We start from the raw sequence: 17734 nt of genomic DNA on the forward strand, positions 1-17734 counted from the left end.
AAAAGTGGAACTTTAGGGGAAACACATGGTGTTTAAGGGAGTTTCCCCCTATTGATTTTTGCTCGGCTTTCTGGGGTAGCTCTTTTCTAAGGGTGAGCTTTTAACCCCTCAGAGCCTGACGCATATATAAAAAAAAAAAAAGAGTGAGTTTTGAAAACAGGCTGTGCAGCTTTTAAACTTTTTTTGCCATCCTTGTTGTACATCCTGGCATCTGGTGTGGGTGGCATGTTGGATCAGGGGCCTGGGAGTGCGGATCGGTCTCCTGATCCGTTTCAGGTTCAGTCGCACGCCTCTGATACACTCAGGCCTTCTACTACATCAAGTTCAACGCTCAGTGATGTTAAAGTGGAGGCGCTCACTCGCTCCATTGATAGTCTCTCTAGTCTCCTGGGACAGTGGGTGTCAGCTAGATCACACCCAATGCCACGAGGTAAAAAGCGCCACAAGACTATGGTGGCGTTGTCTCCCTCGCAGAGCGCATCAGAGGCTTCGGATTCACCAACAGATTCGGTTGATGAAATTTCTGAGTCCGAAGAGGAGGATCAACAGGATCGCTCTGTTTCTCTTTCAGGTCGTGTAGATGGGCTTATTAAGGACATGCGGGAAGTATTAGAGCTGTCTGAAGAGCCGACAAGACCGTCTAGGTCGGCCCGTCTGTATCAGAAGACGCGCCGTGTTCGTTCTACATTACCTGCGCATGAGGAACTTAACGAAGCGGTGGAGAAGGAGCGTCAGTGTCCGGATAAACGCTTCCGAGGAACGCGTTTTTTTTTTTGATGCCCTATATCCCTGTGCCAAGGAGATGGTTATTAATTGGGTTCCCTCTCCAGAGGTGGATATATCTCTGTCTCAGCTGACCAAGTCTTCCCTGCTTCCTGTTAAAGGGAGAGCCAATCTTCAGGATCCTTTGGACAGAAGATCGGAGTCAGCGGCGAAATCCATCTATGAAGCCGCAGGTCATGGTTTCCAAGCGGCCTTGGGGGCCATGTGGGCCGGTGAGGCTTCTCTGCGGTGGTTGGATCAGCTGCGTGCGGCGTGGCAGGATGGGACTTCGCGTTCAGAAGTGGAAAAGCTTTTTCAGCGAATGGAAGAAGCTATGTGTTATGGCAGAGATGCAGTACTGGACACTGCTTCAATTCTATCCAGGGCTCAGGCTTCGGCAGTCACGATTAGAAGAGCTCTGTGGCTTAAACAGTGGACCAGAGATGCGGTATCTAAACAGGGATTGCTTAGTCTGGCATATAAGGGCGGTCAGCTCTTTGGTTCAGATCTTTCGGAACTAATTGCCAAAGCTAAAGCTAAGGATGTTACTCTGCCTGGGAAAAAGGCAGTGGCATCCACAGCCAGCAGGACAGGGCCCGGCAGAGGTCTTCGGTCCTTTCGGGCCAGGGGATGATTCAGTCAGCCTTCTTGGAGATTGGGTCGTCCCTCATCCTCCGGCAGATCCGCCCAGAAATCTCGTACTCCCTGGAAGCAACGGTCCCGTCAGGACAGACGGGAGGTTGATAAAAAGTCCGCTAAGGCTGACTGACGCCAGGGATCCCCCCGAGGGCTCTCGGGTGGGAGGTCATCTGCTACAATTCGGGTCGATCTGGGCATCCCACATAGCAGATGCCTGGGTGACACGGGTTATGTCGGCAGGCTATTTCATAGAGTTTCATTCTCTACCTCCAGACAGGTTTCGTCTGACGGGCATTCCGTCCGTGCCAAGACTGGCTGCCGCACTGTTTCAGGAGGTCGACTCTCTCCTACAGCAGGGTGTGGTGGTTCAGGTTCCTCCGGAAGACCAGGGAAAGGGTTTTTATTCCAACCTTTTTGTGGTCCCCAAAAAGGAGGACAAGTTTCGTCCGGTGCTGGATCTCAGGGATTTGAATATTTACGTCCAGACACGGAAGTTCCGCATGGAGTCTCTCCGATCGGTGATAGCGACCCTGTCGCAGTACGATTTCTTGGTGTCGATAGACATCCGCGACGCCTATTTGCATATCCCTATCGGCAGGGCTCACCAGCGTTTCTTGCGTTTCGCTATAGGTCAAGCCCATTACCAGTTTGTGGCCCTACCCTTCGGGTTGGCCTCAGCTCCCAGGGTTTTTACAAAAATTCTGGCTCCTCTCATGGCGCTTCTTCGAAGACAGGGGGTTACGATCCTCCCCTACCTGGATGACCTGTTCATAGTGTCACCCACAGCAGAGGAGGCAATAACGGCTCGCGATCTCTCCCTTCAGTACCTGATGGACTTCGGGTGGCTGATCAATTGGAAGAAATCGTCATTGGAGCCAGCACAGTCCATTCTTTTCCTGGGGATGCAGTTCGATACAGTTCGGGCAGTTGTGTCCCTGCTTCCTGTCAAACAGACGAACCTTCGTCTTCTGGTCCAGGCTATGAGGTCGGCGCTGTCAATGTCCCTTCGGGAATGCATGCGCCTTCTGGGTCAAATGGTGGCAACTATGGAAGCAGTACCGTTTGCACAATTTCATTCCCGGGATCTCCAAAAACTTAATTTTGACAAATTGGGATCGATCGCTAACTTCTCTGGATCGCTCGGTCATTATCTCCCGCAGGGTGCGAGAGTCTCTTGGATGGTGGTTACGTCCGGAGTCTCTATCCGTGGGGAAATCCTTCCTTCCCCCGAGATGGTCGGTGGTGACAACCGATGCCAGCCGGACAGGCTGGGGGGGAGTTTGGAACGACCTCTGGATTCAGGGGGTCTGGTCGCCAAAGGAGTCGTCTCTCCCGATCAACATTTTGGAGTTGGGAGCAATATTTCTCTGCCTCCAACATTGGACGATCTTATTAAGCGGTCTACCGGTCCGGATCCAGTCGGACAACGCTACGGCTGTCGCGTACATCAACCACCAAGGCGGGACGAGGAGTTCCAGTCTCATGTCGGAGGTCTCTCGGATCCTGGTCTGGGCCGAGTCCAAAGTTCCAGCAATTTCTGCAATTCACATTCCAGGGGTGTTGAATATCTCGGCGGACTTCCTCAGTCGCGAGCAAGTGGACCCTGGGGAATGGAGTCTCCATCCAGAAGTGTTTTCTCTGCTGTGTTCCCGTTGGGGGACTCCTCAGGTGGACTTGATGGCATCCAGGCTGAACGCCAGGGTTCCGACGTTCATGTCCAGGTACAGGGACCCGGAGGCGGTGGCGGTGGATGCTTTAGTGGCCCCGTGGGGTCAGTTCAAGCTGATCTATGCGTTTCCGCCGATATCCTTACTGCCTCTGGTGATCCGACGGATCAAACTCGAAAGGGTATCAATAATTCTGATAGCACCAGACTGGCCGCGGAGGACATGCTATTCGACGCTGGTGTCTCTTCAGGCGGCACCTCCGTTTCCACTGCCCCTTCGCCCGGACTTGCTCACTCAGGGGCCCATTCGTCATCCAGACCTGAGGTCCCTTCGTTTGACGACGTGGCTCTTGAGACCGAGATCTTGACCCGTCGCGGTTTTTCGCCCGAGGTCATTGCTACCTTGCGGGCGGCCCGGAGTCCAGCTACGTCCAGGATTTATCACAGAACTTGGGAGTCTTTCTATTCATGGTGTTCTGGATCCTCAAGAAACCTGAGGGTTTTTTCCATCCCCAACTTCTTGGCCTTTCTGCAATCTAGTCTGGCCAGGGGTTTGGCAGTAAGTACGGTGCGGGGACAGGCTTCTGCTCTTTCCCACTTTTTAGGAAGGCTATTGCCTCTCGCAGGGATGTTCGTTCTTTTTTTCGCGGAGTCGCACGTCAGTTTCCACCACGGAGGGCAGTTGTGGCTCCATGGCGGCTTAATCTAGTCCTGGAAGCCCTTCAGCATAGGCCTTTTGAGCCTATGGATTCTGCTAAACTTTTACTACTTTCTTGAAAGGTGGCCTTCTTTGTGGCAGTCACCTCTTTGAGAAGGGTATCGGAATTGGCAGCACTTTCTTGCTTACCTCCTTTTCTGGAATTTTTTCCGGATCGCGTGGTGCTTCGTACTCGTGAAGATTTTTTGCCTAAGGTAGTGTCACAATTCCACATTAATCAGGACATTGTGTTGCCTTCGCTTTGTCCAGGACCTAAGAATCCAAGGGAGCGGGCCTTGCACTCGTTGGACTTAGTGCGGGCATTGAAGTTCTATCTTACGATCACTCAAGGTTTTCGGAGGTCGGACTCTCTTTTTGTAATTCCGGCAGGTCGTCGGCGTGGTCAACGTGCTTCCAAAGACACGATAGCTCGGTGGATCCGTTCAGCTATCCTGGAAGCGTACCGGCTCAAGGGCGAGCCTTGTCCGGTTAAAGTTAAAGCTCATTCCACGAGAGCCATTGGCTCATCGTGGGCTTTTCGTCAGGGGGCCTCGGCAGCGCAGCTCTGCCGGGCGGCCACCTGGCACTCCGTTCACACCTTTACTAAGTTTTATAAGGTGGACGTAAGTGCTTCAGCCGATGCGGCCCTGGGACGCAGGGTCCTGCAGGCGGCGGTAATTTAAGTTATCCCTTTATTTAGTTTTCCATTATTTAGCGCGGTTTGCGCTCTTGCCTAAGTTTTGGGGTATGGAAGCTTCTGCCTCTATTTCCCACCCTTAAGTAGGTACTGCTTTAGGACGTCCCATGAAGTAGAGAATCTGTGTCTCCCTTCCTTCCCTTCTGCTGCTGAAAGACGGATTTTGGTAAGAACTTACCTGTAAAATCCTTTTCAGCGAAGGAAGGAAGGGAGACACAGCACCCTCCCAGGGCAGAAGTGTGTTGTTGTGTTTCTAGATGCAGCGCGTCTCCTTCCTGATGTCGATCTTCTGGACTGGGTCTAGCGCTCTACGGCTCTCCTTCCAGTTTCGCCAGCTCTACACAGTTGTCAGGTCCAATGGGGTATGCCTAAGACTGTGTGTTTCTATTACATAACCTGTTTTCTCTCATTTCTGAAATTTCAGAAGGGGATATGTTGTTCTACTGGTTGGTCTGCTCTTCCTTAGCTTGTGTACGGACTGATGAACATGGGAGTAGGAGGAGCCTATATACTGGAGGGGCCGGTCGTCATTTTCCAATCTGAGGTGACTATCCTATGGGGCTCCGCCTACCCACGAAGTAGAGAATCTGTGTCTCCCTTCCTTCCTTCGCTGAAAAGGATTTTACAGGTAAGTTCTTACCAAAATCTGTCTTTCTGATGTGGTTGAAACCTAGCCCACGTTAGTCAATGAAAAAACTGGGTAGGTGGGATTTCAAGTACATGAGTGAGTTTTGGTTGCATCCGCTGCCTAAAACGGTCAGTTTACCACCAGTGAGAGCTATATAGTGACTATGTGGCTGTCACTGGGGTGTCTTTGGTTCAGGTTGGTTGGGTGGCTGCGTCCTTATATAGCAACGTGCACTCACAAGCAGAAGATGAGTTTGCTATAAGAAATCCCAATATAAAATACCGCTTTTATATTTTACTGACTCTAAAACTTTATTTATTTTCAGCCTTAGCTAATAACTGGAACTTTTTTTATATAAAATAAGTATATAACACCGGAGCTGGAGAAAGGACTACATAGAGGAATAATAAGTAGTGGACCATTAATGATTAATGACATCAAATCTATAAATACACATAGTTAGTAAAGCCGAATAAAGACTTGCGTCCATTAAGTTCGACCTGTTAGTTCTGTAATTGCTAAAGTTGATCCAGAGGAGGGCAAAAACCCCAAATGATTTAGCCAATCTTCACCTGAGGAAAAATTCCCTCCCGACTCTGAAACCAGCAGTCAGAATAAATCCCTGTATCAACCTACTATTTTATTCTATTTTTAAGTATATGCAGAAATCTGTCTGGTATCTAGAAAAGCATCCAGTCCCCGCTTGAACTGGTTTAGTGAATCCGACATTACCGTCTCCTCACTCAGTGAATTCCATATTCTCACTGCTCTTACCGTAAAGAACCCCTTCCTATGCTGGTGCTGAAACCTTTTCTCTTCCAGTCTTAGTGAATGCCCTCTTGTTACCGTAATATCCCTCCTTTTGAACAAATCCCGGGCAAGGTCTCTATACTGTCCCCTAACATATTTGTACACATTTATTATGTCCCCCCTCAACCTTCTCTTTTCCAGGCTGAATAGTCCTAGTTTTGCCAACCTCTCTGGGTATTGCAGTCCCTCCATTCCCCTTATTAATTTTGTTGCCCTCCTTTGTACCTTTTCAAGCTCATTTATATCCTTTCTATATATTGGGGCCCATAACTGAGCACAGTATTCCAAGTGTGGTCTGACCAGTGCTTTGTACAGTGGAAGAACAATGTTCTCATCCTTTGCAGCTATACCTCTTCTGATACATCCCATTACCCTGTTTGCCCTTACAGCAGCGGCCTGACTTTGGGCACTCCAATTTAGTTTGCTATCAATCAAGATGCCCAAGTCCTTCTCCATCTCTGAATTCCCCAATGATTTCCCATTCAGTGAGTACTGGTGACTTCCATTTTTCCTTCCCATATGTATGACCTTACATTTCTCCTCGTTAAACCTCATTTGCCATTTAATGCTCCACCTACCCAACTTATCCAAATCCCTCTGTAGGTCTGCACTGTCCTCTTTTGTATTAATTGTTTTACATAACTTTATGTCATCTGCAAATATTGATATTTTACTATTTATCCCGTTGACTATGTCGTTAATAAAGATATTAAATAACATTGGGCCTAGTACAGACCCCTGTGGTACCCCACTAGTGACGCTTACCCAATCTGAGTATATTCCATTTATAACCACCCTCTGCCTTCTATCCTTTAGCCAGTTAGCTACCCACTTGCAGACATTTTCCCCCAGCCCCATCATTCTCATTTTGTATACCAACCTATTATGTGGCACGCTATCGAACGCTTTTGAGAAGTCGAGATACACGACATACACTGGTTCCCCCTGATCTACTCGAGAGCTAACCTCCTCGTAGAAGTCAATCAGGTTTGTTTGGCAGGAGCGATTCCTCATGAATCCATGTTGGTTCGGGGTTAATAGATTATTAGCGTCAAGATGCTCCATGATTGCCTCATTAATAAAGCCTTCAAAAATTTTGCCCAAAACGGACGTCAGACTCACCGGCCGATAGTTTCCGGTGTTACTTTTTGCTCCCTTTTTGAATATTGGCACTACATTCGCCTGTCGCCAATCAAGTGGTACAGACCCAGTCTCAACAGAGTCCTTAAATATAAGATATAACGGTCTGTCTATCACATTACTTAGTTCCCTTAGTACCCGTGGGTGTATGCCATCAGGTCCTGGTGATTTGTCGTTTCTGTACCCGAGCTTGGGTTAGATTTGTCATACTTAGTGGAGGATTAAGCTTGTCACTTCTCATTTCGCCTGTTAGTTCTTTTTCCTTTGTGAAAGTTGACGAAAAAAATTTATTTAATAGATTAGCTTTATCCTCATCTTTCTCTATGATTTTGCCTTCATCACTTTTTATCGGTCCAATATTATTCGATTTAATCCTTTTACTATTTATATACGTAAAGAACAGTTTGGGATTTGATCTACTTTCCCTAGCAATACGTCTCTCTGTTTCCTCCTTTGCTATTTTTATTTGTTTTTTGCAGGTTCTCGTTTTTTCCTTGTAACACATTAGTGCCTCCTTGCTGTTTTCCTGTTTTAATCTCTTGAATGCCTCTTTTTTGCTATTTAACGCCCCTTTTACGTTCTTATTCAACCATATTGGTTTCCTCTTATTTCTGGCCCTTTTATTCCCATACGGTATATACCTCTCGCACTGAGTATTCAGAATTCTTTTGAAGGTTTCCCATTTACTATTCGTATTTCCTTGATTAAGAACTTTGTCCCAGTCTATAAGATGAAGGTTTTCTTTCAGCTGATCAAACTTCGCCCTCCTAAAGTTTAATGTTTTAGTTGTTCCCTTATTGATAACCCTACTGAAGGGCATTTTGAAATTGATAATATTATGATCGCTATTACCTAGGTGCCCCCCTATCTGTACCTCAGTTATTCTATCAGGCCTATTAGTCAATATTAAGTCCAACACTGCCTTCCCTCTCGTTGGTTCCTGCACTAGTTGGGAGAGATAATTATCCTTGATATTTGTCAAGAACCTTTTTCCTTTCTGCAATCTACAGGTTTCTGTTTCCCAGTCAATATCCGGGTAGTTGAAGTCCCCCATTACAATCACCTCATTATGTTTTGCTACTTTGTCTATTTGTCCTAATAGCAGTTTCTCATTCTCCTGTGTTATATTGGGTGGCTTATAGCAGACCCCCAGTAATATTTTATTATTATTTTTTGCCCCCTCTATCTCTACCCACATGGACTCGACCCCCTCTTCTCCCTCTCCTATATCTTCCCTTAGTCTGGGCTTTAGACGTGACTTTACATATAAGCAGACTCCTCCGCCCTTCCCCTGTTTCCGGTCCCTTCTAAATAAACTATAATCTGTTAAATTTACCGCCCAGTCGTAGCTATCGTCTAGCCAAGTCTCTGTTATACCTACGATGTCATACCTCTCCTCCGATATAAGCGCCCGCAGCTCATCCGCCTTATTGGTCAGGCTTCTTGCGTTGGTCAGCATGCAAGATAAAACTTTGGGGTTATTTAGCATCCTATTCTTCTCTAACGATCTAACTGTACTATCCCCACCCCCCTCTCCACCCTCATTATATTCACTTCTCCCCTTCCCCCTTGCTTGCCTCACATCCCACCTATTTCCTTGGTTCCCGCCCCGTCTCTAGTTTAAAAACTCCTCCAACCTATTAGCCATCTTCTTCCCCAGCACCGCTGCACCCTCCCCATTGAGGTGCAGCCCGTCCCTACGGTAGAGCCTGTAGCCGACAGCGAAGTCGGCCCAGTTCTCCATGAACCCAAACCCTTCTGCCTTGCACCAACTCTTTAGCCACTTATTCACCTCCCTAACCTCCCGTTGGCGCTCCTGTGTGGCTCGCGGGATTGGTAGTATTTCTGAGAAAACTACCTTGGAGGTCCTTGCCCTAAGCTTCCTACCTAGATCCCTGAAATCATTTTTAAGGACCCTCCATCTACCACTCACTTTGTCATTGGTGCCAATGTGGACCATGACCGCTGGGTCTTCGCCAGCCCCACCCAGTAACCTGTCAACCCGATCCGCGATGTGCCGGACTCGAGCGCCAGGGAGGCAGCACACCGTTCGGCGATCCCGGTCTTTGTGACAGATTGCCCTGTCTGTCCCCCTAATAATAGAGTCACCCACTACCAGGACCTGTCTAGCCTGCCCTACACTTCCCCCCTCCCCCTCATTACTGGAGCATACACTCCCCCGGCGGTCAGAGGATCTGTCGTGCTCCAATAATGCCGGTTCTGAACCAGCCTTCCTATACTTCTTCCCTCTATCCCTACTAACTGTTACCCAGCTCCCTGCCTGTTCAGCCTGCGCTTCCCCACTAAGCTCCACCCCCAGTGTTGACCCATTGAGTGTCTGCTCGGTGAGCAGCAAACTCCGTTCCATGTTGTCGATGCTCCTCAGTACCGCTATCTGAGCACTTAGATCCAGGATTTGGGCTTCCAAGTGCACGATATGCTCACATCTCTCGCAGCAGTATGGATCCCTGAGCGGTAGCTCAGGGAATGCATACATTGCGCAAGATGTACACTGCACGGCTCCGGCCAACATGGACGTCATTCTAAATATGGGGATACAGTCAGTATATATGTACAAGTACAAAACACAATTATTTATATATAGGTGTATGGACGGGGATCAATTAGGGATGTGCAAGTGTATCGATTAGATATCGGCGCGGGATCAGTTAAGTATGGACGGGGGATCAATTAAGTATCAATTAAGTATGGACGGGGGATCAGCTGAGTGGGTCAGGTGGATTAATTAAGTATGGACGGTGTGTCAATTAACTATGGACTGGGATCAATAAGTATGGACTGGGGAAATAATTAATTGTGGACTAGGGAATCAATCAATTAATTATGGACAGGGGGTTTAATTAAATAGGATGGGGGGTAAAGCAAATAAATAGGTATGGACGGTGGGTCAATTAACTAAGGACTGGGGATCAATAAGTATCAATAATATCAATAAATATGGACTGGGGAAATAATTAATTGTGGTCTGGGGAATCAATCAATTAATTATGGACAGGGGTTAATTAAATATGGTGGGGGATAAGGCAAATAGATAGGGACTGGGGATGAGTAAAAGTGGACAAGGGGAATCTATTAAATAGGACAAGGGGGATCAATCAATTATGGGCTGGGGGGGTCAATCATTTAAATGTGGTCAGGGGGATCACTTTAATATGGACGGGGGGTGGTCGGGGATCAATTAAATGAGGACGGGGTCAATTTAATGTGGTCAGAGGGATCAGTTAAATATGGACGGGGTGTTCAGGGGAATCAATTTAAATATGGACGGGGGTGATCAATTAAATATGGACGGGGGGTAATCAATTAAATATGGACTAGGGAATACAATACAATTACAATACAGATACAAATACAATACAGTACAGTACACACTTGGGTTCAGTAGGGCCGCTTATCGCGGCCTCCTGCCCCTCACTCACCTCCTCTAGGGACGCTGCACGCTATCACAGCGCGCTTGTCCCTCCGGTCGCCTCTTACCGGTCCTCCTGATCACCTCCTGGTCACCACCACCTGGCACCCTCCGCTGGCCGGCACTGCACGCTGACACAGCGCTCTCTTGCGCTCGTCCCTCCGGTCACAAGTTTATAAAATTATAAAAAGAAGTCTACATGCCGCCCAGAGGATCGGGGAGCATCGCGCTTATTTATTTATTTATTTTCAATAATTTATTTTCCGCTGTTACACTTGGCAATCAATAATTTCAGTAATAGCTGGTATGGGTCTACTGAATTGTGGTGAGGGGTGATGGAGAGCCGTTCCGAAGAAGGTGGCCAGCAAGTAACTGGGCCCAATCTAAACCCTGAAACAAGGCCTCCCAAAATAATAGTGCTGATGCCCTCATATGAAGCACAGACATTTCCCAGGGCATTTACACATGGGTCCCATCAGCCTCCCGCTTCTATATTGGTGCCAGGAATGATTGACAAGGTTATGACCATGACTCAGTCTAAATATTGTATTTTTAGTTAGCCATTGTATAGCACTGTTAGATTATGTATTGGGAACTGTATAGTGATAATATGTGAACAATGTCCGGTACTATTTATTTGTGCCTTGTATTTTGATAATATGTGAGCACTGTATTGTAGTATTTATTTGGGCACTGTATGGTCATAACATGTGAGAACTGTAAAGTGGTAGTTATTTGGGCATTTCATAGTGTTAATATGTGAGCACTGTATTGTAGTATTTATTTGAGCACTGTATGGTCATAACATGTGAGAAGTGTAAAGTGGTGTTTATTTGGCCATTTCATAGTGTTAATATGTGAGCACTGTATGACAGTATTTATTTGAGCAATCTATTGTGCTATCTTGAGAACACTATATAGCCGTATTTATTTTGGCTCTGAGTGGCACTGTTATTTTGTTGCTAAAGAATGGCACTCTTATGTGGGCACCATCCTTTTATATCTTGTATAATGTAGCACTGTATAATATCTTATTTGTATATAAATTGTTGGCGGGGGAGCTAAGAGAATAAGCCTCACACGGTACCGTGCCTCCTTAGTCAGGTCGTGACCCAAGTGCAACCTTTTTCTCTGCACCCCATGTATTGCATGCCTGCTTATAGACCAACGTATTCTGCACCACGTATCACTCTCATCCTCCCTGCGGAGGTCACGCTAGAATCTCAGATAATTGCACAGTGTGTGCTCTTATGGGCAGGGGCGTACTGGCCCACCGTATGATCGGGAAAACCCCCGGTGGGCTCCGGGTTCCGATGGCCATGCCCCTAAGCCCCGCCCCCACACCCACTGGGCCCTGTACAGAGAACAGAGGACCCCCCGGTTCGCTAATCAGATAGGCAGCACTGCCGATATGATTAGTGATGGGCCCTCTGCAGCAGCACAGCAAGGAGACCGGTCTCCCTGCTCTGCCTGCTGCCGCAGTGCCCCTCTGCCGCCTCTGCCGGCGCGTGCGCAGGAGGTCAGTCTCAGGGCGATGACATCATCGCCCTGGGACTGCTTCCTGTGCTCGCTGTGGAGGACGGATCCGCCGTCGCCCTAGGCAGCGGCTGCAGGCCTGCAGCTCATCTCGACGCGTGAGTATGAAAAGCAGGGGCCGGGAGGGGAGGAAGGGATAGGGGGGAGGGGTGACTGAGAGGACCCCTGGCCGAGGCTGTCAGTAAATGCTACTGGGCAATGGGCATGATTATCATCATGCCCATTGCCCAGCCTGTCCTGCTGCCAACCTCTCGTTACTGTTACTATGCCTAGCAGCATGTACTACCACCAGTGGCTGGCAGGACATGCTGGGTGGGCATGAAAGTACCAAGGAGGCTGGCAGGACATACTAAGCATGAATCGGGCTATGGGCGGAGGAGAGCGGTGCCAGCGCCCGCTCTTCTCCCCCGCTTGCTCAGGGCCCAGCAGCCGGATACTTACCTCTCCTCCTGCCTCCGCAGATCCGCTGTATTTCTGCTCTGCGCTCCCTGTGACATATCAGGTCAGAGGGTGCGGTGACGTCTTTCCACCGCGCCCTCCCCTGAGCCATCACAGGCAGCGCAGAGCGGGAAGACGCCGGCGACGCTGGAGTACGGACCTGAGCAGCGGCAGCAGGTAAGGAGGAGTGAGGTGAGTATTTGATTATTATTTTTTTTAATGTATGGAGGCATGGGGCATTATATGGGGGGGGTGATATCCTGCATGGGGCATTATATGGGGGAGTGACATCCTGCATGGGTCATTATATGGGGGAGGGGTGACATCCAGCATGGGGCATTATATGGGGGGGTGACATCCTGCATGGGGCATTATATGGGGGGTGACATCCTGCATGGGGCATTTTAAAGAGGGGGGTGACATCCAGCATTGGGCATTTTAAAGAGAGGGGGGTGATATCCTGCATGGGGCATTATAAAGAGGGGGGGTGACATCCTGCATGGGGCATTATATGGGGGGTGACATCCTGCATGGGGCATTATATTGGGGAGGTGACATCCTGCATGGGGCATTATATGGAGGGGGGTGACATCCTGCGGCGCTGGAGTCCAGACCTGAGCAGCGGCAACAGGTGAGGAGTGAGGTGAGTATTCGATTATTTATTTAATGTATGGAGGCATGGGGCATTATATGGGTGGGGTGGTGATATCCTGCATGGGGCATTATATGGGGGAGTGACATCCTGCATGGGGCATTATATGGGGGGTGACATCCAGCATGGGGCATTATATGGGGGGGTGACATCCTGCATGGGGCATTATATGGGGGCGGTGACATCCTGCATGGGGCATTTTAAAGAGAAGGGTGACATCCTGCATTGGGCATTATAAAAGGGGGGTGTGACATCCTGCATGGGGCATTTTAAAGAGAGGGGGGGTGATATCCTGCATGGGGCATTATATGGGGGTGACATCCTGCATGGGGCATTATATGGGGGAGGTGACATCCTGCATGGGGCATTATATGAGGGAGGTGACATCCTGCATGGGGCATTATATGGAGGGGGGTGACATCCTGCATGGGGCATTATAAGGGGGGGAACCGCCTGCATAGGGCATTATGTGGGGGGAACAGCCTGCATGGAGCTTTATATGGGGCCAGTATCCTGTACAGAGCATTTTATGGGGGCCAGTATTCTGTATGGAGCGTTATATGGGGTCAGTATTCTGTAAGGAGCATTATATGGGGGCCAGTATTCTGTATGGAGCATTTTTTGGGGGCCAGTATACTGTGTGGAGCATTATATGGGGACCAGTATCCTGTATGGAGCGTTATATGGGGGCCAGTATTCTGTACGGAGCATTTTATGGGGGCCAGTATTCTGTATGGAGCATTATATGGGGACCAATATCCTGTATGGAGCGTTATATGGGGACCAGTATTCTGTATGGAGCGTTATATGGGGACCAGTATTCTGTATGGAGCACTTTTTGGAGGCCAGTATACTGTGTGGAGCGATTCGCCGGTTTCTGAGCTATTATAGAATTTACAATAGATATCACTCATGTAATATAAGAAGTGAAATCTTTGCATTGTACTATACTTATATTTCTCTGCGGTATCTGTGCATCATGAATCGTGGTATGTGTTAAAGGGGCCCACTGAGACTCTTTCTCCCAGGGCCCAGAAAAACCTGGAGCCGGCCCTTTGTGGTACTATCATGCTAGTACTACTACCACCAGTGGCTGGCTGGCAGGACATGCCATGTGAGCTTGAATGATAGTACCACAGAGGCTGGCAGTACATACTGGGCAATGGGCATAATAGTACCACAAAGGCTGGGAGGACATACTGGGCAATGGGCATGATAGTACCACCAGTAGACTGACTTGGCAGTCTCCAGGGCTCCGTCTCCCCTTCTCGCTGCTGTTAGGCTGGGTTAACATTGCGTTTATACTGTGCATTACAACGGATCCGTTGTAAATCAGCGCAGACGCAATGTACTGTAGACTTGCATTGCAAAAATAGGCATGTGTTTGAAAGTATGCATTATTTGCAACGCACAGGAAAACATGGTCGGCGGCTGGAGGCCAGCTGAGCACTTCTCTGACAACTGTGTTCTAGTGTCATTCTGTGCCTGCTCATCTCTGTCAGCAGGGGTATTTGTCTGATGGCAAAGATGTAGCAGAGCTGGAGACAGAAGATCCGTGGATTACGTCAGAGCGAGGATTTTGTTTTTTTATTAAAGATGGAGTCCCTACATGTGTTTTTTTTTGTTTACTAGAAATTCATGGTGGCCATGTCTAGTTTGGCGTGACGCCATGAATTTCAGGCTTAGTGCCAGCTGATAATACAAAGCTGGTACTAACCCCATTATTACCCAGCGTGCCACCCCCACCAGGGCCGCTGGAAGAGCCAGATAAAGCGCCTGGAAATGGCGCTACGATGAATGCGCCAATTCCAGGGGTGGCTGCGGGCTGCCGTCTTCAGCGTGGGGGGCCCAGAATGCTTGGGTCTTACCATGCTGAGAATCCCAGCCCCCAGCTGCCTGGTTTTTACCAGGCTGGCGATCAAAATATGGCGGGAACCCACGCATTTTTTTTTTAATTATTTTTTTAAATAATTTAAAAAAACATTGGGCTTTCCTGACTTTTGATCGCCAGGCAGCTGGAGGTGGCAGCCCGTAGCTGTCTGCTTTATCTGCGCTGAGAATCAAAAATTCTGCGGAGCACTATGTCATTTTTGTTTTATTATTTATTTATTTTCACACTTCTATATGTGTGACAGTTCCAACAGCCAATCACAGACGCTGACACAGAGAACGGGCGTCTGTGATTGGCTGCTTGAGTAACCTGAAAGCAGCCCATACATAGTACCATACTAGAATGTATGGGCTGATTGTAGATTACTCAAACAGCCAATCACAGACGCCCATCCTCTTTGACAGCATCTGTGATTGGCTGTTGGGTCTGTGACATATAGAAGTGTGAAAAGAAATCATTTTTAAAAACAGTGTAGCGCTCTGCAGAATTTTTGAGTCTCACCGCAGATAAAGCGGACAGCTACGTACTGCCACCCCCAGCTGCCTGGCTTTACCTTGGCTGCCGATCAAAAGACAGAGAAGCCGAATATTTGTTTTAAACTTATTTAAAATATTTTTTTTTTTTAGAAAAAGGTGTGTGCTCCTGCCATATGTTGATCGCCAGCCAGATAAAACAAAGGAGCTGGGGGCTGGGATTCTCAGCATGGTAAGGCACAAGTGTTCTTGGCCCCCCACACTGAAAATCGCAGCCCGCAGCCACACCTGAAAATTTCCAGGCGCTTTACCTGGCTCTTCCAGCGGCCCTGGTGGTGAGTGGCACCCTGGGTAATAATAGTGTTAGTACCAGGCCAGCTTTGTATTATCACCCGGTACTAAGCCCGAAATTCATGTTGTCACGCCAAATTAGACATGGCCACCATGAATTTCTTGTAAATAGAAAAAAAACACAGAATTTTTTTTTTTAATTAAAAATAAAACACAAAACCCATTTAGGCTCCGTTCATACGCGGCGCAAAAAATCTCTACTGTATGCCGACGTTGCGCTTTTCTCAGCGCGCTTTTCCCGAGGCATGTTAACATGTAGCCTATGGGGAAAGCGCGCCGAAAAAAACGCCAAGAATTGGCATGTCAATTCTTTTTGCGCGGCCGCTTTTGCAGTGAAAGCGCCCGCGCAAAAATACGTGGCAAAACGCGGCATCTGAACGCTTTTCAGCAAAATCCATAGCTTTTGCTGGAAGGCGTTTCCAGCTTTCTTTGGCACTGCTTTTACGCGAGCGGTCTAAAGCGCCGCATAAAAGCAGGAACGTAGCCTAAGGGACTCTATCTTTAATAAAAAAAAAATCCTCGCTCCGACGTAATCCATGGGTCTTCTGTCTTCAGCTCTGCTACATCTTTGGCATCAGAGAAATATGTCTGCTGACAGATGAGCAGGCACAGAATGACACTGGAGCACTGTTACTGTGTAGTGCGGCACTATGTTGCTTTTTTGTCATTTCATGCAGTGTAGAAATCTTGGGAAAAGTGTGGATTGTGCTCTGGAAGTGATCAGTTATAGCTAACTATGTTATTTTCTGCAGAGATAAGTCCTGCATAGAAGATGGGATATATCGGTCTGCAGATAAAGAACTTCACCTAGAGACATCACTGGAGAGTATGTGTATTACCTATGTTGAGTATATGTATTACCTATACACACACACTGACACTATATACAGAGCTCCTGTGTATAATATTAATGGTGATCATTGCATTACCTGTACACTGACACTATATACAGAGCTTCTGTGTATAATGTCACTGGTGATGACTGATAACCTGTACACTATATACAGAGCTCCTGTGTATAATATCACTGGTGATCACTGTATAACCTGTACACTGACCCAATATACAGAGCTTTTTTACATTTTTATTATTTTAGCATTATTTGTCACTATGTTGTGGCATTATGTGCTTTGGTCATGACATGACGATATTTGTCCCTTGTATGTGGTATTATTCAGTCACTATGTGGTGGTAATATGTGGTCTCATGGTGTGTCAGTATTTATACCTTGTATCTGGTAGCATTTGATCACTATGTGGTGGTATTATGTGCTTTGGTCATGGTGTGGCGGTATTTGTGCCTTGTATGTGGCATTATTTGGGCACTATGTGGTGGTAATATGTGATCTGGTCACGGTGTGGTGGTATTTCTGACTTCTATCTGGTAATATTGGTCTTGGTAGAGTGGATTGTGGTTGGTCATTTGTTTTATCTGATATCAATAAGGGGAAACCTCTTTATTTCCAATAGATATTAAATACTTGGATGTTTAACCCCTCCCTGCCCTGTGACTATTACACAGCAGCAGAGATGCAGTTGCAGAGGTTCACCAGAGAAAGCAAGTTGGCATTTGGTGAGATTTTCACCTCTGTATTTATAAGACAAAACCAGGAGTGGGTGAGAAATTCATAAAACATTACCTCGGATTGCTCCACTCCTGGTTTTGTCTTATAAATACAGAGGTAAAAATCTCACCAAATACTCAAAGTGCCACAATCTTCTGACAGTGCTGATTCCACCAATAAATAAGTGATCACCTTCCCAACCTGTGCATCGCTGAGAACTTGTTTTCACCAATAAAAACCCTTTAATGCAAACTACAGTAATTGTACATCGCATTTCTGGTAAGCGCACAGTGATGGGCAGAAGCGGCCAATATAATGGGTATAACGGCTAACAGGTATTTGCAAATAGCTGAAGGGTGG

The sequence above is a fragment of the Phyllobates terribilis genome, unplaced genomic scaffold (assembly GCF_046119375.1).
Source record: "Phyllobates terribilis strain yellow unplaced genomic scaffold, ASM4611937v1 Scaffold_3__8_contigs__length_932513732, whole genome shotgun sequence".
Classification (NCBI taxonomy): domain Eukaryota; kingdom Metazoa; phylum Chordata; class Amphibia; order Anura; family Dendrobatidae; genus Phyllobates; species Phyllobates terribilis.